General features: G+C 37.8%; 1 pseudogene; it reads left to right on the top strand.

The window, feature by feature from the left end:
* Positions 1-7,388: 7,388 nt before the first annotated feature.
* Positions 7,389-8,794, top strand: LOC119522185 (annotated as a pseudogene).
* Positions 8,795-22,926: the final 14,132 nt, after the last annotated feature.

Raw genomic sequence — 22,926 nt, 5'->3', positions numbered from 1 at the left:
TGCCCCAAACAACCCAGTGTGATGGGAAGTGTTTCTAGCAACATGCCCAGATGTCACAATAACTGGCATCAACAATAGCCTTTCACATGCCCACAGCTAATTGTCCTGGAGATGGGAAGGTGGAGCTGTGTGAAAAGGGGAAAGTTAACATGCCCCATTCAGCCACCCTTTTGGCAGGCTGGAAATGCCACTATATGGCCCTGTGGCCCAGAACTTCCCTTCAGGGATGGAGCTCACCTGTGACATAGCACAGTCTTCCCTCAGCAGAGGCCATAGGAGGGGATGGCTTGGAAGAGGGACACACTCGTGAGTCCCAGGGACCATACACCAATACCAAGGACTTGTGGGTCAGTGGCAGAGACAAACTGTGGCAAGACTGAACTGTAGGATTAGACTATTGCAACAGCTTTAAGTCTCCAGGAATACCTGGGAGATTTGATTATTAAAGCCACCCTCCTTCCCTAACTGCTCAGACACATGCCCCACATTCAGGGTGGGCAGCACCAACTACACATGCAAACTTGGTGCATCAAAAGGACCCCCACAAGACTCAGACCCCCACTCACCACAAAGACAAAGTTGAGAAGAACTGACTTCAGGGGAATAGGTGGCTCATGGATGCCACTTGTTGGTTATTTAGAGAAAGTGTATTCCACCAAGCTGCAGATCTGACAAATTAGAGATAAGGGTTTGAATCAGCCTACATATCCTTAAAAAATCCTATCAAGTTAAGCAAATGCCAAGAGGCCAAAAACAACAGAAAATTTTAAAGCATATGAAAAAACCAGACAATATGGATAACCCAAACACAAACACCCAAATCAAAACATCAGAGGAGACACAGTACTTGGAGCAATTAATCAAAGAACTAAAGACAAACAATGAGAGCATGACATAGGATATAAAGGACACGAAGAAGACCCTAGAAGAGCACAAATAAGGAATTGGAAGATTAAAAATATATATATTTCTTATGGAAATAAACTGTTGACCAAATTACAAAGATTCTGGATACTCACAGTTCAAGACTAGAGGGAGCTGAATGGCAAATCAGTGACATCCAGGAAGACAGAATGGAAAATGAAAGAACAAAAGAAAGAATGGGGAAAGAATTGAAAATAATGAAATGGACTTCAGGGATATGATAGATAACATAAAACATCCAAATATAAGACTCATTTGTGTTCCAGAAGGGGAAGAGAAGGGTAAAGGACTAAGAAGAGTATTCAAAGTAATTGTTGGGGAAAATGTCCCAAAACTTCTAAACACCATGAATACCCAAATCATAAATGCCCAGAGAACTCCAAAAGAATAAATCCAAATAAACACACTCCAAGACATTCTGATCAGATGGTCAAATACTGAAGAGAAGGAGGAAGTTCTGAAAGCAGCAAGAGAAAAGCAATTCACCAAATACAAAGGAAACAGCATAAGACTAAGTAGTGACTACTCAGCAGCCACCATAGAGGTGAGAAGGCAGTGGCAGGACACATTTAAAATTCTGAAAGAGAAAAATTGCCAACCAAGAATTCTTTATCCAGCAAAGCTATCCTTCAAATTTGAGGGACAGCTTAAATTTTTCACAGACAAATGTTGAGAGAATTTGCTAACAAGAGACCTGCCCTACTTGAGATACTAAAGGGAGCCCTACTAAGAGAGAAACAAAGAAAGGAAAGAGAGAGATGGAGAAAGGTTCAGTACTAAAGAGATTCAGTATGGGTATTTTAAAGGACATTAAGAGAGAGAGGGAAAAAATATATCTGACAAACATAAACCAAAGGATAGGATGGCTGATTCAAGAAATGCCGTCATAGTAATAACACTGAATGTAAATGGATTAAACTCCACAATTAAAAGATATAGATTGGTAGAATTAATCAAAATATATGAACCATCAATATGTTGCATACAAGAGACTCATCTTAGACAACAGCACACAAAGAAATAGAAAGTGAAAGGATGGAAAAATATTTCATGCAAGCTACAGCCAAAAGACAGCAGGAGTAGCAATATTAAGCTCAGGCAAAATAGACTTTAAATGCAAGGATATTATGAGAGACAAAGAAGGCCAGTACATACTAATAAGGGGGGCAATTCAACAAGAAGAAATAACAATCATAAATGTTTATGCATCCAGTCAAGGTGCCACAAAATACATGAGACAAACCCTGGCAAAACTAAAGGAAACAATTGATGTTTCCACAATAATTGTGGGAGATCTCAACACATCACTCTCTCCTATAGATAGATCAGACAGACAGAAGACGAGTAAGGAAATTGAAAACCTAAACAATCTGATAAATGAATTCAATTTAACAGATATATATAAAATATTCCATCTCACATCTCCAGGATATACATTCTTCTCTAGTGCTCATGGAACATTCTCCAGAATCGATCATATGCTGGAACATAAAACAGGCCTCAATAAATTTAAAAAAATGAAATTATTCAAAGCACATTCTCTGACCACAGTTACACACAATTAGAATTCAATATCCATCAGAGACTTAGAAAATTCAAAAATAACTGGAGGTTAAACAACACACTCCTAAACAATCAGTGGGTTAAAGATGAAATAGCAAGAGAAATTGCTAAATATATAGGGACAAATGAAAATGAGAACACAACATATCAAAACCTATGGGATGCAGCAAAAGTGGAACTGAGGGGGAAATTTTTGCACTAAATGCATACATCAAAAAGGAAGACAAAGCTAAAATCAAAGAACTAATGGAGCAACTGAAGAAGCTAGACAATGAACACCAAACCAATCCAGAACCAAGTAGAAGAAGAGAAATAACAAGTATTAAAGCAGAAATAAATGACAGACTACAAAAAAAATCAATAGAGAATAAATAACACCAAAAGTTGGTTCTTTGAGAAGATCAAGAAGATTGACAAGCCCCTACCTAGGCTGACAAAATCAAAAAGAGAGAAGACCCATATAAATAAAACAATGAATGAGAAAAATGACATTTCTGAGGATCCCAAAGAAATTTAAAAAAAAAATTATAAGAGGATACTATGAACAACTGTATGACAATAAACTGGATAATTTAGAGGAAATGGACAATTTCCTGGAAACATATGAACAGCCTAGGCTGACCAGAGAAGAATTAGAAGACCTCAACCAACCAATCACAAGCAAAGAATCCAATCAGTCCTCAAAAAACTTCCCACAAATAAATGCCCAGGGCCAGATGGCTTCACAGGGGAATTCTACCAAACATTCCAAAAAGAACTGACACCAATCTTACTTAAACACTTTCAAAACATCAAAGAAAATGGAACACTACCTAACACGTTTTATGAAGCTAACATCAATCAATACAAAAACCAGGCAAAGATGCTATGAAAAAGGAAAACTACAGGCCAATCTCCCTAATGAATATAGATGCAAAAATCCTCAACAAAATACTTGCAAATCAAATCCAAAGACTTATTAAAAGAATCATACACCGTGACCAAGTGGGGTTCATTCCAGGCATGCAAGATGGTTCAACATAAGAAAATCAATCAATGTATTAGAACACATTATCAAATCAAAAGAGAAAAATCAAATGATCATCTCAATAGATGCTGAAAAAGCATTCAACAAAATCCAGCATCACTTTTTGATGAAAAGAATTCAAAAGTTAAGAATTGAAAGAAACTTCTGCAATATGATAAAGAGCATATATGGAAAACCCACAGCCAGCTTAGTCCTCAATGGTGAGAGACTGAAAGCCTTCCCTCTAAGATCAGGAATGAGACAAGGATGCCCGCTGTCACCACTGTTATTCAACATTGTGCTAGAAGTGCTAGCCAGGGCAATCTGGCAAGACAAAGAAATAAAAGGCATCCAAATTGGAAAGGAAGAAGTAAAACTGTCATTATTTGCAGATGATATGATCTTATCTCTGGAAAACCCTAAGAAATCAATGATACAGCTAGTGGAGCTAATAAAGAAATTTAGCAAAGTAGTGGGATACAAGATTAATGCACATAAGTCATTAATGTTTCTATATGCTAGAAATGAACAAAGTGAAGTGATACTGAAGAAAAAGATACCATTTTCAATAGCAACTGAAAAAAATCAAGTACCTAGGAATAAACTTAACCAAAGATGTAAAAGACCTATACAATGAAAACTACATAGCTCTACTAAAAGAAATAGAAAGGGTCCTTAAAATATGGAAACATATTCCATGTTCATGGATACGAAGGCTAAATGTCAATAAGATGTCAATTCTACCCAAACTCATCTACAGATTCAATGCAATCCCAGTCAATATTCCAACAACCTACTTTGCAGACTTGGAAAAGCTAGTTATCAAATTTATTTGCAAAAAGAAGATGCATCAAATTGCTAAAAAACATCTAAAAAGAAAAACGATGTGGGAAGGCTTACACTCCCTGACTTTGAAGCTTATTATAAAGTGACTGTAGTCAAAACAGCATGGTGCTGGCACAAAGATAGACATATTGATCAACAAAATCAAATTGAGAATTCAGAGATAGACCTCCAAATCTATGGCCGACTGATCTTTGATAAGGCCCCCAAAGCCACTGAACTGGGACATAACAGTCTTTTCAACAAAAGGGGCTGGGAAAGTTAGATATCCATATCCAAAAGAATGTAAGAGCACCCTTACCTCACACCCTACGCAAAAATTAACTCAAAGTGGATCAAAGACAGTACCATAAAACTCCTGGAAGATAATGTAGGGAAACATCTTCAAGACCTTGCATTAGGCAGCCACTTCCAATACCTTACACCCAAAGCACCAGCAACAAAAGAAAAAATAAATGGGAACTCTTCAAGCTTAGAGGTTTCTATACCTCAAAGGAATTTGTCAAAAATGTGAAGAGGAGGCCAATTCAATGGGAAAAAAAATTGGAAACCATGTATTTGACAAAAGACTGATATCTTGCATATATAAAGAAATCCTACAACTCAATGGCAATAATACAGACAACCCAATTATAAAACGGGCAAAAGATGTGAAAAGACATTTCTCTGAAGAGGAAATACAAATGGCCAAGAAACACATGAAAAAATGTTCAGCTTCACTAGTTCATAGAGAGATGCAAATTAAGACCACAACTAGATACCATCTCACACCATTTAGAATGGCTGTCATTAAACAAACAGAAAACTACAAATTCTGGAGAGGATGTGGAGAAATTGAAACTCTTATTCATTGTTGGTTGGAATGTATAATGGTTCAGCCACTCTGGAAGTCAGCCTGGTGGTTTCTTAGAAAACTAGATATAGAGTTACCCTTCGATCCAGCAATTGCACTTCTTGGTATATAGCCAGAAGATCTGAAAGCAGTGATACGAACAGATATCTGCATGCCAATGTTCATAGAAGCATTATTCACAATTGCCAAGAGATGGAAACAACTCAAATGTCCTTCAACAGATGAGTGGATAAATAAAATGTGGTATATACACACGATGGAATACTACATGGCAGTAAGAAGGAACGATGTCATGAAACATATGACAATGTGGATGAATCTTGAAGACATAGTGCTGAGTAATATAAGCCAGGCACAAAAAGAGAAATATTATATGCTACCACTAATGTGAATATTGAAAAATGTAAAATAAATAGTTTATAATGTAGAATGTAGGGGAACTACTGATAGAGAGCAATTAATGAAGGGGGGACGATAAACCAATAAGAACAGATAAGCTATCGTGGGTAAATTTAACTTTCTGGGAATGCCCAGGAATGACTATGGTTTGTTAATTTCTGGTGGTCATGGTAGGAACAAATTCACAGAAATGTTGCTATATTGGGTTATTTTCTTGGGGTAGAGTAGGAACATGTTGGAAGTAAAGTAGTTATTTTAGGTTAGTAGTCTTTTTCTTACTCCCTTGTTATGGTTTGTTCGAAATGTTTTATTGCTGTATGTATTTTTAAAATTTTTTTGGTAGAGTTAATAGTTAATTTTTTAAAAAAAGAACTAATTAAAAACAAAAACAAAAACAATGAAAAAATATGGAGACATCCCCTGAGGAGCTGGTGGAGAATGCAGGGGTCTTGGACTTCCCCACCTGGATGGTTGCTGATGTGCTCACAGACATAGGGGATCGGTGGTTTTATGGGCTGAGCCCTCCTGTCTTGGGGCTGGCCACAATGAAGCTTGCTGCTGCAAGGAGAGGCTAAACCTGCTTATAATTGTGCCTAAGAGTCTCCCCCTGAGTGCCTCTTTGTTGCTCAGATGTGGCCCTCTCTCTCTAGCTAAACCAACTTGGCAGGTGAAATCACTGCCCTCCCCACTACGTGGGATCTGACACCCAGGGGAGTAAATGTCCCTGGCAATGTGGAATATGACTCCCAGGGAGGAATGTAGACCTGGCATCATGGGATGGAGAACATCTTCTTGACCAAAAGGGGGATGTGAAAGGAAATGAAATAAGCTTCAGTGGCAGAGAGATTCCAAAAGGAGCAGAGAGGTCATTCTGGTGGGCACTCCTACGCACAATATAGACAACCCTTTTTAGGTGCTAATGAATTGGAATAGCTAGCAGTAATTACCTGAAACTATCAAACTACAACCCAGAACCCTTGAATCTTCAAGATGATTGTATAAAAATGGAGCTTATGAGGGGTGACAATGTGATTGGGAAAGCCATATGGACCACATTCCCCTTCGTCCAGTGTATGGATGGATGGGTAGAAAAATGGGGGCAAAAAAACAAAAGGCACCCAGTGTTCCTTTTAACTTTAATTGTTCTTTTTCACTTTGATTTTTATGCTTATTATTTTTGTGTTTGTGGTAAAGAAAATGTTCAAAAATTAATTTTGGTGATGAACGCACAACTATATAATGGTACTGTGAAGAATTGAATGTACGCTTTGTATGACTGCATGGTATGTGAATATATCTCAATAAAATTGAATTTTAAAAAAAGAAGTGAAATTAAGAAATATCTTGATGAGGCAAATGAAAACTAAAATACAACATACCATAACTTACAGGATGCACAAAAGCTGTGCTGAAAGCGAAATTTAAACTCTAAGTTCTTACATTATAAAAGAAGAAAGACTTCAAATCAGAGACCTAACTTCAGAACTTGAAGAACTAGTAAAAGAAGAGCAAACTAAACACAAAGCAAGCATAAAGAAGGAAATAACAAACATTTAAGTGGAGATAAATGAAGTAGTAACCAAAAAAAAGAGAAATAAACAAAACCAAAAGTTGGTTCTTTGAAAAGTTCAATAAAATGTACAAACCTTTAGCTATACTTAAAAAAAATGAGAGAGAAATGGAAAGGAGAACATTACTATTGACACTGCTGAAATAAAAAGGACTATAAGAGGTTACTAAGGGAGGGGCCACACATGGATTTTCGTTGCCCAGGATGAGACCCCAGGTCCCCGAGGCAGAATGGCAGAGATGCAGGGGTTGCTACACAGGCTGGAGCAAGCAGTCATTTGACTGGAATCACGGTCCGCAGAGTCACACAGACTTCCTGGGGACTGTGGGGAAGTGAACGGTGTCAACGGAGGCATGGCGCCCTCCGTGGAAGCCTTTGATAAGCTGATGAATGGCATGGTGGCCAAGTTTTTGAAGAACAGTGGGATCCTTGCTGGTGACGTGGAGACTCACACAGAAATGGTGCACAGCGCTTTCCAGGCCCAACAGACTTTCCTTCTCATGGCTTCTCAGTATGAACAGCCTCAAGAGAAGGATGTGGCTGCACTTCTGAAACCAATATCTGAAAAGATTCAGGAAATCCAGACTTTCAGAGAGAGAAACTGGGGAAGTTTGATGTTTAATCACCTCTCGGCTGTCAGCGAAAGCATCCCTGCTCTTGGGTGGATAGTGGTGTCCCCCAAACCTGGTCCTTATGTCAAGGAGATGAATGATGCTGCCACCTTTTACACTAACAGGGTCTTAAAGGACTACATTGACTGACACCATGTGGATTGGATGAGGTCCTATTTGAACATTTGGACTGAGCTTCAAGCACACATCAAGGAGCACCACACCACAGGCCTTACTTGGAGCAAAACAGGTCCTGTAGCATCCACTGCACTGGAACTGTCTGTCCTCTCCCCTGGGCCTGGCCTTCCTCCACCCCCTCCTCCTCCACCTCCTCCAGGACCACCTCCACTTTTTGATAATGAAGGCAGAAAAGAGGAGTCCTCTCCTTCACACTCAGCTTTATTTGCTCAGCTCAAACCAGGGAGAAGCAACTACGAAAGGGCTACAGCATGTCAGGGATGATCAGAAGACACACAAAAATCACAGCCTGATAGCTCAAAGAGGACAAGCTCAATCTCCAACCAAAAGTCACTCTCCAGGCTCCACTTCTCCCATATCCCATCTTCCACAGAAACATGCTCCTGTGTTTGAGTTGGAAGGAAAGAAATGGAGAGTGGAGTACCAAGAGGACAGGAATGACCTTGCGATTTCAGACATTGAACTGAAACAAGTGGCTTACATTTTCAAATGCAACAAATCTACTGTACAGATGAAATGAAAAATAAATTCCATTACAATTGACAACTGTAAAGTTTGGCCTCGTATTTGACAATGTGGTGGGCATTGTGGAAGTGATCAACTCTAAGGACATTCAAATTCAGGTAATGGAGAGAGTGCCAACAATTTCCATTAATAAGACAGAAGGATGCCACATATACCTCAGTGAAGACGCCTTAGACTGTGAGATTGTGAGCACCACATCATCTGAAATGAATATGCTTATCCCTCAGGATGGTGATTATAGAGAATTTCCCATTCCTGAACAGCCTTTGTGTGTGATTTTAGTTCCACATAAGGACTTGTGAGCATTACAGATTTAAAGGGGAAAAAAGAATTATATTCCCCTCATATCACTAACACAGTAACTGATAGGTAGAAAATACTGCATGATTCATTTGCACACTTATGTTTAATTGCTAGTAGAAAAAAATCTTTGAAAATCTAAGATGTACATTTTTACCTTTTAGACAATTTCAGTATGATGTGGTAACAGTGTGCTCTGAAAAGTGTATGGTTTTTGCTTATTTTTCACCACACATTCACCTTTATCAGCATGACTACACTGTCAGCATGAATACAGAATTCAACCCACTTTTTTTTTTTAAACATAAGAAAAACTTAGTTTCTTGGTCCATGGAAGACCTGTATTCTTTATATTTATATATTCTTTATAATTACTGACCTTTAATTTTTCTATGGCACTTGAAAATTTTACTTTTATTTTTAAAGATTTTGATGCCAAAAGACTGATGGGAGGAAGCCGTTTCTTTGATATCTATGTAATGCCTCACAGTTTTGCTCTTAAGATCACATTCAGTTTTGTTTTTCAGTTTTGAACTTGTTAAATATCAGATGCCTTGTAAAAGATGTTTTTAATGTTCTGTCATACACTAAATTCTTCTCCACTTGCCAGACTTGCTAACCAGTTTCAAAAATGAGCATGAAAAAGCCATAGCTGTATTACTTCTTCCAAAACCTAAGGAATTATTCATTGGTTTGACTTGCTGCTCTTATTTTGTGGTCTCGATAGTATTTGCTCTTTCAACACAATAACTAGGATATTCCTTTGTATCTCTTCAGTCCACAGTGCTGAAAACTCTTCTTGGACAGGTAATGAATTATCACATAATGCTTGCAGACCCAATACAAGCATCTATATTGTGCCTATTACAGCCTTTGGAATACATCATTTCTGTTATTTTAAATACCTTCTATATCCATATTGTTTCCAAATTCCTAATGCTCATATAGCAAGGTTTTCCTACAGAAGTTTTGTCCATATGAATAATGTTGTGGCTTTAGTAAATACCATTTTTCAACTGTAAACTTATTCTGAAATAAAGTAAAATTTTAATTGTTAAAAAAGAGGGTACTAAGAATAATGGTATGACAATAAATTAGATAACCTAGAAGAAATTGACATATTCTTAGAAACACACTAACTACTCAAATTGACTCAAGAATAAACAAAAAATTTCAACAGACCAATTACTAAGAAAGAGATTGATGCAGTAATCAAATACCTCCCAACAAAGAAAAGCCCAGGACCAGATGGCTTAACAGGGGAATTCTACCAAACATTCCAAGAAGACAGTGCAAATTCTGCTAAAACTCTTCCAAAAAATAGAAGAGGAGGGTACAGTCCCCCCCATTCATTCTATAATGACCAACATCATTATCATACAAAGCCAGATAAAGACACCACCAAAAGTTACAGACAAATATCTCTTATGAATATAGATGCAAAAACCCTCAACAAAATATGAGCAAACTGTAGCCAACAGCATATATCCATGGTATGTAATGTTGATTCAACCTAAGAGAAGCAATTAATGTAATACACCACATTAACATAATGAAGGAAAAAAAACACATGATCATTTCATTTGATGTAGAAAAAGCATTTGGCAAAAACCAACATCCCTTATTGATAAAAACACTTAGAAAAATAGGAATGAGAGGAAACTTTGCCAATATGATGAAAGGCCTATACGAAAAACCTACAGTTAACATCCTAGTTAATGGTGAAAGACTGAAAGTTTTCCCTCTAAGATCAGGAAGAAGACAAGGATGTCCACTGTCACCACTGTTATTCAACATTTTCCTGAAAGTTCTTGACAGAGCAATAAAGCAAGGAAAAGAAATAAAAGGCATCCAAATTGGAAAGGAAGAAGTAGAACTTTTCCTATTTTCAGATGACATGATTCTACATACCGAAAATCCTGAAAACTCCACAACAAACTTCCTAGAGCTAATAAATGAATTGACCAAAGTGACAGGGTACAAGAGAAACATCTCCAAACTCAGTATTGTTTCCATACACAAGCAATGAATTTTTGGAAGAAGAAATAAAGAAAAACATTCCACTCACAAAAGCACCTAAAACAATTGCATATCTATGAACAAATCTAACAAAGGATGTAAAGGACATGTGCACAAAAAACTACAACACATTGCTAAAAGAAATAAAAGAAGATCTAAATAAATGGAAACATATTCCATGTTCATGGATTGGAAGACTAGATATTATTAAGATGTCAGTACTGCCCAAAGCAATTTATAGATTCAATTCAATCCCAATCAAAATTCCAACAACCTTCTTTGCAGAAATGGAAAAGCCAATCATCAAATATATATGGAAGGGTAAGGGGCCCTAAAACCCTAAAGCCATCTTGAAAAAGAATGAAATTGGAGGACTCACACTTCCCAATCTTAAAACTTATTCCAAAGCCACAGTAATCAAAAGGACATGGTATTGGCACAAGGACAGACATATAGACCAATAGAATCAAATTAACAGCTTGGAAATCAACCCTCATATTTATGACCAACTGATTTTTGACAATGGTGCAAAGATCACACTATTGGGAAAGAATAATCTCTTCAGCAAATGGTGCTTGGAAAACTGGACCTCCATTTGAAAAAAAAAAGGAGGACCCCTACCTCACACCTTATATAATATCCTCAAGATGGATCAAAGACCTAAATATATGTGCCAGAACTATCAAATTCCTAGAAGAAAATGTAGGGAAGAATCATCAGGACCTTGTGTTAGGAAATGGTTTCTTAGACTTTACACCCAAAGCACAGGAAACAAAAGGAAAAATAATTAAAATGGGACCTCATCAAGATTAAAGACTTTTGCACCTCAAAGGGCTTTATCATGAAAGTAAACTGACAACTTACACATGGTAGGAGAAATTTGAAACCTGATAGCTCTAAAGGTTTAATATCCAGAATATATAAAAAAAATCCTTCAATTTAATAACAAAAAGAATAACAATCCAATTTTAAAATGGGCAAAAGACTCAAATTGAAGCTCTTCAAAGAAGGTATACAAATGGCCAGAAAGCACATGAAAAGATGCTCATCATTAGCCAGCAGGGAAATGCAAGTCAAAACCACAATGAGATACCATTTCACACCCATTAGAATGGCTGCTATTTAAAAAAAAAAACTGAAAATAAGAAACTTTGAAGCAGATGCAGACAAATAAGAGCAGTCATTCATTGCTGATGAGAACATAAAATTGTGCCGCTGCTGTGAAAGAGTTTTGTGGCTCCTCAGAAAGTTAAGTCTAGAATTACCATATAATCCATCAATCCATCTACTGGGTATATACTCCAAAGAATTGAAAGGAGGGACTTGAACAGATATTTGAACATTGATGTTACACACAATTGCCAAAAGATAGAAGCAATCCAAGTGTCCGTCAAGAATGGATAAACAAAATGTGGTATATATATGCAATGGAAGATTATTCAGCATTAAAAAGGAATGAAGTTCTGATTCATGCAACATGGATGGACCTTGAAGACATCATGTTGAGTGAAATAAGCCAGACACAAAAGGAAAAATATTGTATGGTCTCACCAGTTTGAAATAATTAGAATAAGCAAAGTCATAGGGTCAGAATCTAGAATATAGCTTGCCAGGGGAGGGGGTGGGGATAAGGAATTGTAAGTTAATGCTTAAAATATACAGGATTCCTATTTGGGTAGATTGTAAAGTTTTGATAATTGATGGTGGTAATGGTAGCACAATATTATGAATGTAATTGACAGCACTGAAATATGTACTTGCATGATATTTAAAGGGGAAATGGATTGTATATATGACAACAGAATAAAATTTAAAACATAAAAATCCATAGAACTACACTACACAGTGAATTCTAAGTTAAACCATGGACTATAATTAATAGTACAAGTATAAAATTGTGCTATCACCAATTCTATCAAATATTCCACACCAAGGAATGGTGCTAATAATAGCATAGTATATGTGATTCCTCTATTTTATGCATGATTGTCCTGTAAATGCACAACTTCTCTAATAAAAAAGAGAAAAAACTGCAAGAGATAACACTATATACCTATTAGAATGATTATAATAAAAAATGCAGATAATAATAAGTGTTGGTGAAGGTGTGGAATAATTAGAACTCTCATACATTGCTGGTGCCAATGAAAAATGATGCAGCCACTGTGGAAAAACAGTTTGGCAACTCCTCAAACATTCAAACATGGTGGTACCATATGACCCGGCATTTCTATACCTAGATATACCCAAAAGGATTGAAAACATATTTCCACACAAAAACATGTACATGAATGTTCATAACAGCATTAATCATAATCAAAAAGTAGAAATAATCCCAAATGTCCATCAACTGATGAATGGATAAGCAAAATGTGGTATATCCATACAGTGGAATACTATTTGGCCATAAAAAGAGATGAGGTATTGACACAGGCTACAACATGGATGAACCTTCAAAAACCATTGTACTCAGTGAATGAAGCCAGACACAAAAGTCCACATACTGTATTTTATCATTTTAATGAAATGTCCAGAATAGGCAAAAGTGCCAAAGCGGAAAGTACATTAGTGGTTGTCAGTGTCTGTGGGTGATTGGGGAAATGTTGGGAGAGAAATGGTGAATGACTGGTACCAGATATGTGTTTCTTTTTGGGATGATGAAAACGTCCTAAATTTGATTGTGGTTATGGTTGCACAACTCTGTATATACTAAAAACCACTAAATTTTACACTTTAAAAGGGTGAACTTTATTTTATGTGAATGATATCTCAATAAAGCAGTCACATAATGGATCACTCTGCCAGGCTGAATAGAGTCAGTTTTGATGTGCCAACAACTTCTGATTGTCCAAGGCTGCATTAGAGGCACTTCCTCCAGAACTGGATGCCACCATGAGGGGTGGAGAGTCACAAAAGAAGGCAACTCAGGAGAACAGAAACGTGAGGACCCCAAGAGAACAACTGGGAGCCTTCTGCATTCAGGATGGCCCAAATCCATCCAGAACATTGCACACCCGCAGAGGCACTCAAGCCCCTGGCAAGATAAGGATACAGTATATGACTTTGTTAAGAGTTGAGCCTGCTTTAACGAGCCCTGGATTTAAAACTACATAGACTATGGCCTCCAGCTAGCCTGGAAAGCTGGACTGCCACATGCACTTTTCTGTAAGTTTGTTATACTGTAATAGCTTCCATTAGAGCACCACTTGCTGCTTCCCCAAGACCCTGGCCTTCTTTCTCTTTTATCTGTCTCTCTGTCTCTGTATCTCCCCCTCTCCCCCTCTTTATTTTCTTACAATAAAAACCTATGTAAACACCCCCCACCATGACTCAAAAATCAAAACAATGTAAAAAGGAACAAAGTGAAAAGTCTGGTTCTCACTCTTGCTTCATCTGCTCCTTTCCTTACCCTCCCCCATTTGCACATTAGCCACTTTTATTAACTTCTTTAGTACCCTTCTAGAGTGCTTATATTTATGCAACTATAAGCACATACAAAAATATGTTATTTCCTCTTTTTTTAAATTTAGCATATCATACATATTGTATTGTTTTCCCTTAATATATCCTGATGATGTCTCATGCAATTACAGAGAGTGTCTTCATTCTTTTCTATAGTTTCATAATATTTCATTATACGGATTACTATAATTTATTTAATCAAGTTCCTATTGATAGACAGGATGGTTTTCAATCTTTTGCTAATATATGCAATGCTTCAATGGATAGCCTTATACAAATGTCATTTCATAAATTCCCAGAAGTGGGGCTGCTGGATCAAAGGGTAAATGTATATTTAATGCCTTGCTTCTGAATCCTCAGCCCCAACTCTCCAACTTATTTGCCTGCCTGGAATTTTGTCTTGGTCAACCATGCCCAAAAGCTTAGCTATAGCCATGCCTGCCATCGATTCTTCTACCCCTCCAACTACTCCTTTGTATAACTATGGACTTTTTCACATTCTGGCTACAAATCTGGCCTGCCTGACTCCATTTTAGTTCAATTACACAGCAGTTAAATCATTATCTAAGTGTTTATGCATCAAGAGATATAGAGAGCTTTCAATCTAATAATAAATCAATACATAAATAAATAAACTTGTTTTGGCTCACAGCCACTGCTCTCTCAGGCCCACTGGCCCATCTAAAATATGGTGCTAGTAAGAACAGCAGCCATCAGCTTAATAACCAAATGTAATCATTCTAGTTGGGTAGGCTCAAAAACTGATCTTTTATGGATACTAGCCAATTGTGAAGGAGACCACTGTGGCATAATAAGAAAAACTTGATCTTAGAAATCAGTCCTAGTTTTGAGCTCTAATGAGCTTCAACAAATCACAAACTCTATAGATTTTAGTCTCCTTATTTGAAAAATGGGGCTAATAACATCTACCTTCCAAGGATGGGAAGCATCAGGTGTGCTTATTTATGTAAAATGGTTAGTACAGTGTTTGGCACATAGTTGTTGCTCAATAAATGCAGCTGAGGCTCTCAAAAGTATTGAGGCTTCCTTTGACCTCTAGGTGAACAGCAGTTGGACCCAGAGGTTAGACAAACAAATAGTATAACTTCTATTAAGAATATTGACTCTTAGATGACACTCTCTCTGCAGCAAGGCATCATGGGGTCTGAAAAAACTACCAAATTGACCAAACTTGTTACTGAAAGTGAATGCAACTGCTTCCTGAGCTGAGTTGGCTAATACTTTTCCTCCTGCACTACCCCCTTCCTGAAATCCCTATAGCAGACACAGCTACCCCCTAAAAGAGCTGCCATGAAACTGAATAATTGAATTAATGGTTTAATGTAAATCCATGGTGGTTTCCACAAGGGAATACAAATGCACCAAACCTAACACAGACCATTGGCTCTTAAAGGATTCCTGGTCTTCACTAGGGCAAGGAAGCATGGATTTCTGGTTGTAGACCTTGGGGAAGAATTTCATCAGGACAATAACATATCTGGGTGCCTCACAGCTTAAGGAGCAGGATCTGAGGGACTGGTCACAGACCTTGGCAATGCCTTCACTTCTAACCCATGAAAAAGCATTGCCTGCTGATAGGTGTGCCTCCCCTGTTATAGGTCTCAATTAAACAATTGACTCTGTGCTTTGTAGACATGTACTAGAGTATTTGTTTAGTTTTAGGCCTTACACTTTTAAAAGGAGGTGGACAACCTAGGGTATATCCAGAGTGGAGTGAGCAGGCTGGGAAAGGGTCTCTCCCATGCTCCATGAAGATTGGTTGAAGGAACCAGGGATGTTTGGACTGGAGAAGAGGAGACTCAGGGAAACATGATCTCTATCTCTGAGCCTTTGAAATACTGTCACAGGTCAGAGGGGTCAGATAGTCTGTGTGAATCTAGGGGCCAGAACTTGAACCCATAGGTGGAAGACACAAAGAAGAATTTTCTAACAGTCAGGGATGACAATGGATGGAATGGGTGACTTGGTTAATGAGAGAAGGGCCCCTGATCACTGGAAGTATTCAAGTAGGGGTTGGACATACCAACTAGATGAGATGCCATTGATAGTTTCAAGCTCCAGCAGGGGAGGGGTTAGCCTCAAGCACTTTTTCCCAACCACTCTTCCTTGGCCCAGGGAGGTAGATTTTGACTTCTTCAAAACTGCTTCTTCTCTCTCCCCCTTCCAAGGTGACAGCAGTTACATATCGATTCCTTTGCTCCCCAATTCCTGATCCTCACTCCTGGGATCCACAGAAGAGAGTTTAATGGTATGAAGTCTAGTTTGGGTTAGGAGACATTGGTTCATATGAAATTTGAGGTCTCTGTGAACACAAAGTCATAGATATCATGTTTTCTGACCCCTTCATTTTACAATTATATGAAACTGAAGCTTAGAGAGAAAAGTGACACCTTCCAGCGAGGCTTCAGTATCCCCTAAGGTACATACCTTTTAATGTTGCTCATTTCTTGGCGCTTCCTGAGTTCTCATAGAACAGTGATTCCCAAACTTTAATGTGCATATGAATCACCTAGGGATCTTGTTAAAATTCAGTTTCTGATCCAGATCTAGTGTCAAAGAATCAGCAGTCTTAACATGCTTCCATATGATACGAGTGCTGCTGGGTTTCTCTGGCCATATTTTAAATTGTCAGGCTCTGCATTGGTTCTTAGCCCTGGATGCACATTAAAGACACCTGGGGATCATCCACGTTGTTGCACGTATACTTGAAGACACCATGTTGAATGAAATAAGCCAGATGCAAAAAGACAAATATTGTGTGAACTCACTGATATGAAATAATTAGAATAAGTAAGTTCATAGAGTCAGAAACTAGAATATTAGTTACCATGTGATGGAGTGGGGCAGAGAATGGGGAGTTAATGGTTAAATTGTACAGAGTTTCTATTTGGGGTGACAGAAAAGTTTTGGTAATGGATGGTGGTGGTGGTAGCACAACATTGTGAATGTAATTAACAGCACTGAATTATGTATATGAATGTGGTTAAAAGGGGAAATATTAGGCTGTATATATGTTGCTAAAATAAATTTTTTAAAAAACATATTGCTGTGCAATACAAATAGGGAACCCTAATATAAATCATGTACTATAGTTAATAGTAGAGTTATAATAATATTCTTTCATCCAATTGTAGCAAATGTACCACACTAACGCAGGGTGTTAATAATGATGGGGGTATATGGGAGTTCTTTTTTTTCTGCATGATTTTTCTGTAAATTTTGCCCCTAGATCCTTTCTCTAATTAAAACAAAAAAAAAAGCACCTGGGAAGCTTTTTTTATTATTATTATTCATTTTATTGAGACATATTCACATACCATGCAGTCATACAAAACAAATCGTACATTTGATTGTTCACAGTACCATTACATAGTTGTACATTCATTACCAAAATCAATCCCCAACACCCTCATTACCACACACACAAAAATAACCAGAATAATAATTAAAGTGAAAAGGAGCAACTAAAGTAAAAAAGAACACTGGGCGCCCTTGTCTGTTTGTTTGTTTGTTTGTTTCCTTCCCCCACCTTTCCACTCATCCATCCACAAACTAGACAAACGGGAGTGTGATCCCTATGGCCCCCCCAATCCCACTGTCCCCCCTCATAAGCCAAGATTCATGGGTTCTGGGTTGTAGTTTGATAGTTTCAGGTATCCACCACCAGCTACCCCAATTCTTTAGAACCTAAAAAGGGTTGTGTATATTGTGCATAAGAGTGCCCACCAGAGTGACCTCTCGGCTTCTTTTGGAATCTCTCTGCCACTGAAGCTTATTTCATTTCCTTTCACATCACCCTTTTGGTCAAGAAGATGTTCTCCATCCCATGATGCCGGGTCTACATTCCTCCCCAGGAGTCATATTCCACATTGCCAGGGAGATTCACTCCCCTGGGTGTCTGATCCCACGTAGAGGGGAGGGCAGTGATTTCACCTTTCAAGTTGGCTTAGCTAGAGAGAGAGGGCCACAGCTGAGCAACAAAGAGGCATTCGGGAGGAGGCTCTTAGGCACAATTATAGGGAGGCCTAGCCTCTCCTTTGCAGCAACAGTCTTCCCAAGGGCAAATTCCGTGGTAGAGGGCTCAATCCATCAAACCACCAGTCCCCTATGTCTGTGGGCAAGTTAGCAACCATCGAGGTAGGGCAGGCCAATACCCCTGCATTCTCCACCTCAAGGGGGCTCTGCATATTTTTTTCCTTGTTTGTTTTTTTTTTTTTAACTTTTATTTTTCCTAAATCAACTGTATGAAAAATAAAAAAAAAATACAATAAAAGACCATTTCAAAGAGACCATAACAAGGGAGTAAGAAAAAGACAACTAACCTAAGATAACTACTTTACTTCCAACTTTTTCTTACTCTATCCCAAGAAAGTAACCTAATATAGCAACATTTCTGTGAGCTTGGTCCTACTATACCCATCAGAAATTAACAGACCATAGTCATTCCTGGGCATTCCCAGAATGCTAAATTTACCCATGATAGCTTATCTGTTCTTCTTGGATTATTGTTCCCCCTTCCTTAATTGCCCTCTATCGCTACTTCCCCTACATTCTACATTATAAACCATTCGTTTTACATTTTTTCAAAGTTCACATTAGTGGTAACATATAATATTTGTCTTTTTGTGCCTGGCTTATTTCGCTCAGCATTATGTCTTCAAGGTTCATCCATGTTGTCATATGTTTCACAACATCGTTCCTTCTTACTGCCGTGTAGTATTCCATCGTGTGTATATAGCACATTTTACTTACCCACTCATCTGTTGAAGGACATTTGGGTTGTTTCCATCTCTTGGCAATTGTGAATAATGCTGCTATGAACATTGGCATGCAGATATCTGTTCGTGTCACAGCTCTCCGATCTTCCGGGTATATACCGAGAAGTACAATCGCTGGATCGAAGGGTATCTCTATATCTAGTTTTCTAAGGAGCTGCCAGACTGACTTCCAGAGTGGCTGAACCATTATACAGTCCCACCAACAATGAATAAGAGTTCCAATTTCTCCACATCCCCTCCAGCATTTGTAGTTTCCTGTTTGTTTAATAGCAGCCATTCTAATTGGTGTGAGATGGTATCTCATTGTGGTCTTAATTTGCATCTCTCTAATAGCTAGTGAAGCTGAACATTTTTTCATGTGTTTCTTGGCCATTTGTATTTCCTCTTCAGAGAACTGTCTTTTCATATCTTATGCCCATTTTATAATTGGGCTGTCTGTATATCGTCATTGAGTTGTAGGATTTCTTTATATATGCAAGATATCAGTCTTTTGTCAGATACATGGTTTCCAAAATTTTTTTCCCATTGAGTTGGCTGCCTCTTTACCTTTTTGAGAAATTCCTTTGAAGTACAGAAACTTCTAAGCTTGAGGAGTTCCCATTTATCTATTTTTTGCTTTGTTGCTTGTGCTTTGGGTGTAAAGTCTAGGAAGTGGCCACCTAATACAAGGTCTTGAAGATGTTTTCCTACATTATCTTCTAGGAGGTTAATGGTACTTTCTTTTATATTGAGATCTTTGGTCCATTTTGAGTTAATTTTTGTGTAGGGGGTGAGGTAGGGGTCCTCTTTCATTCTTTTGGATATGGATATCCAACTCTCCCAGCCCCATTTGTTGAAAAGACCTTTATGACCCAGTTCAGTGACTTTGCGGGCCTTATCAAAGATCAGTAGGCCATAGATCTGGGGGTCTATCTCCGAATTCTCAATTCGATTCCATTGATCTATATGTCTATCTTTGTGCCAGTACCATGCTGTTTTGACAAATGTGGCTTTATAATAAGCTTCAAAGTCAGGGAGTGTAAGTCCTCCCACTTGGTTTTTCTTTTTTAGAGTGTCTTTAGCAATTCGAGGCATCTTCCCTTTCCAAATAAATTTGATAACTAGCTTTTCCAAGTCTGCAAAGTAGGTTGATGGAATTTTGATTGGGATTGCATTGAATCTGTAGATGAGTTTGGGTAGAATTGACATCTTAATGACATTTAGCCTTCCTATCCATGAACATGGAATATTTTTCCATCTTTTAAGTTCCCCTTCTATTTCTTTTAATAGAGTTATGTACTTTTCTTTGTATAGGTCATTTACATCTTTGGTTAAGTTTATTCCTAGGTACTTGATTTTTTTACTTGCTATTGAAAATGGTATCTTTTTCTTGAGTGTCTCTTCAGTTTGTTCATTTCTAGCATATAGAAACATTACTGACTTATGTGCATTAATCTTGTATCCTGCTACTTTGCTAAATTTGTTTATTAGCTCTAGTAGCTGTATCATCGATTTCTCAGAGTTTTCCAGATACAAGATCATATCATCTGCAAACAATGACAGTTTTACTTCTTCCTTTCCAATTTGTTTGCCTTTTATTTCTTTGTCTTGCCGGATTGCCCTGGCTAGCACTTCTAGCACAATGTTGAATAACAGTGGTGATAGCGGGCATCCTTGTCTTGTTCCTGATCTTAGGGGGAAGGCTTTCAGTCTCTCACCATTGAGTACTATGCTGGCTGTGGGTTTTTCATATATGCTCTATATCATATTGAGGAAGTTTCCTTCAATTCCTACCTTTTGAAGTGTTTTTATCAAAAAGGGATGTTGGATTTTGTCGAATGCTTTTTCAGCATCTATTGAGATGATCATTTGATTTTTCCCTTTTGATTTGTTAATGTGTTGTAATACATTGATTGATTTTCTTATGTTGAACCATCCTTGCATGCCTGGAATGAACTCCACTTGGTCATCGTGTATGATTTTTTTAATGTGTCTTTGGATTCAATTTGCAAGTATTTTCTTGAGGATTTTTGCATCTATATTCATTAGGGAGATTGGCCGGTAGTTTTCCTTTTTTGTGGCATCTTTGCCTGGTTTTGGTATTAAATTGATGTTAGCTTCATAAAATGAGTTAGGTAGTGTTCCATTTTCTTCAATGTTTTGAAAGAGTTTAAGTAAGATTGGTGTCAGCTCTTTCTGGAAAGTTTGGTAGAATTCTCCTGTGAAGCCATCTGGCCATGGGCATTTATTTGTGGGAAGCTTTTTGATGACTGATTGGATCTCTTTGATTGTGATTGGTTGGTTGAGGTCTTCTATTTCTTCTCTGGTCAGTCTAGGTTGTTCATATGTTTCCAGGAAATTCTCCATTTCCTCTACATTATCCATTTTGTTGCCATACAGTTGTTCATAGTATACTCTTTTTTTTTTTTTTTTTTTGGCTTTTATAAAGGGGGTTTATTTGGTTACAAATTTACAGTCTGAAGGCCATGGAAATGTCCAAATGAAGGCATCAACACAAGTATACCTTCAGCGAAGGAAGGCCAATAGCATCTGGAAAACCTCTGTTAGCTGGGAAGGCACGTGGCTAGCATCTGCTGATCCTGGGTTGTGTTCCAGCTCCTCTCTTAGCTCCTGTGTGTTCTTCAAAATGTTGCTCTTAGGGCGTTTTGTCCCTCTCTTAGCTTCTCCGGAGCAAAGTGTCAGCAAAAGTCTGCTTTCAGTGGCTGTCTTGGCTTCAGCAGCTCTGAGGTCTTTCTGTTTGTGAGCTTTTATAGGGCTCCAGTAAACTAATCAAGACCCATGCTGAATGGGTGAGGCCACACCTCCATGGAAATAATCTAATCAGAGGTATTACCCACAGTTGGGTGGGTCACATCTCCATGAAAACAGCCTAATGCAAAGATTCCAACCTAATCAACATGAATACATCTGCCCCCACAAGATTGCATTAAAGAACATGGCTTTTTCTGGGGGACATAATATATCAAGACTGGCACAGAAAGTAAGGAAGCTACTGAAGACTATGAAAAAGCTGCCAAAGTTAACATTGGAAGGACTCAGGAAGTAACTTGAGAGGCTCCCACTGACCAAGGACAGGCCAATTTGAGCATCATTTGGGGCAGCAATTCCCAAGGACTGAAATGCACCAAATAAGTTTAAGTCCATAACTTCCTAATGACACTCCAAAACAAACAAACATCATTGGTCACCCTGAGAGAATGCCAGGAAAACAATTTTTTATCTTGTAAACTGGTCAGGAAAGAATCAGCCTTTATCCTGCCTTTTCCCTTATAAACTGCCTCTCTGTAACCTGAAAGTTGATGAGGCTAAGTTTCTAGTTAAAGAGACATCCCAGCTACATAAATTAAGAAAGAATGATAGAATTAGAATGTCGTATTTTGCATTTCCTGTGAAATAATGGATCCAGCTAATAATCATCAATGGCTACTAACATTATAAAAAGAGACCACCAGATATTATGCATTTCCTAATGGAAGAAGCCAATACTATCTATAAAATAGACTTGGCAAAAAAAAAAAAAATTTTGAACCTGAATCTAATATTAATCTAGATTCTAGAACTAAGTACTAATGTATAGGCAGTACAGGGCACAGAGGAATATGTATAATGATAACACAGAGGTGCAGTGGACAAAATCTAGCTGTCAGAAACTAGAGAACAAACAACCTGGTTTCTTCAACATATATATTGCAAGGGTAAAAAAGATGGAGGAGAAACCTATAGATTAAAAGAAACTTAGGTAAATCAATCAATCACAATGACCTTTATTTGGATCCCAAATTACAGGGTGATTGGAAAATTTAAGTATCAAATACTGGATGATATTAAGGAATTATTGAAAAAAATGTAAGGTG

This window comes from Choloepus didactylus, chromosome X (assembly GCF_015220235.1).
Source record: "Choloepus didactylus isolate mChoDid1 chromosome X, mChoDid1.pri, whole genome shotgun sequence".
Classification (NCBI taxonomy): domain Eukaryota; kingdom Metazoa; phylum Chordata; class Mammalia; order Pilosa; family Megalonychidae; genus Choloepus; species Choloepus didactylus.
Note: the sequence above shows the minus strand (reverse complement) of the source record. Positions and strands in the feature narration are given on the sequence as shown.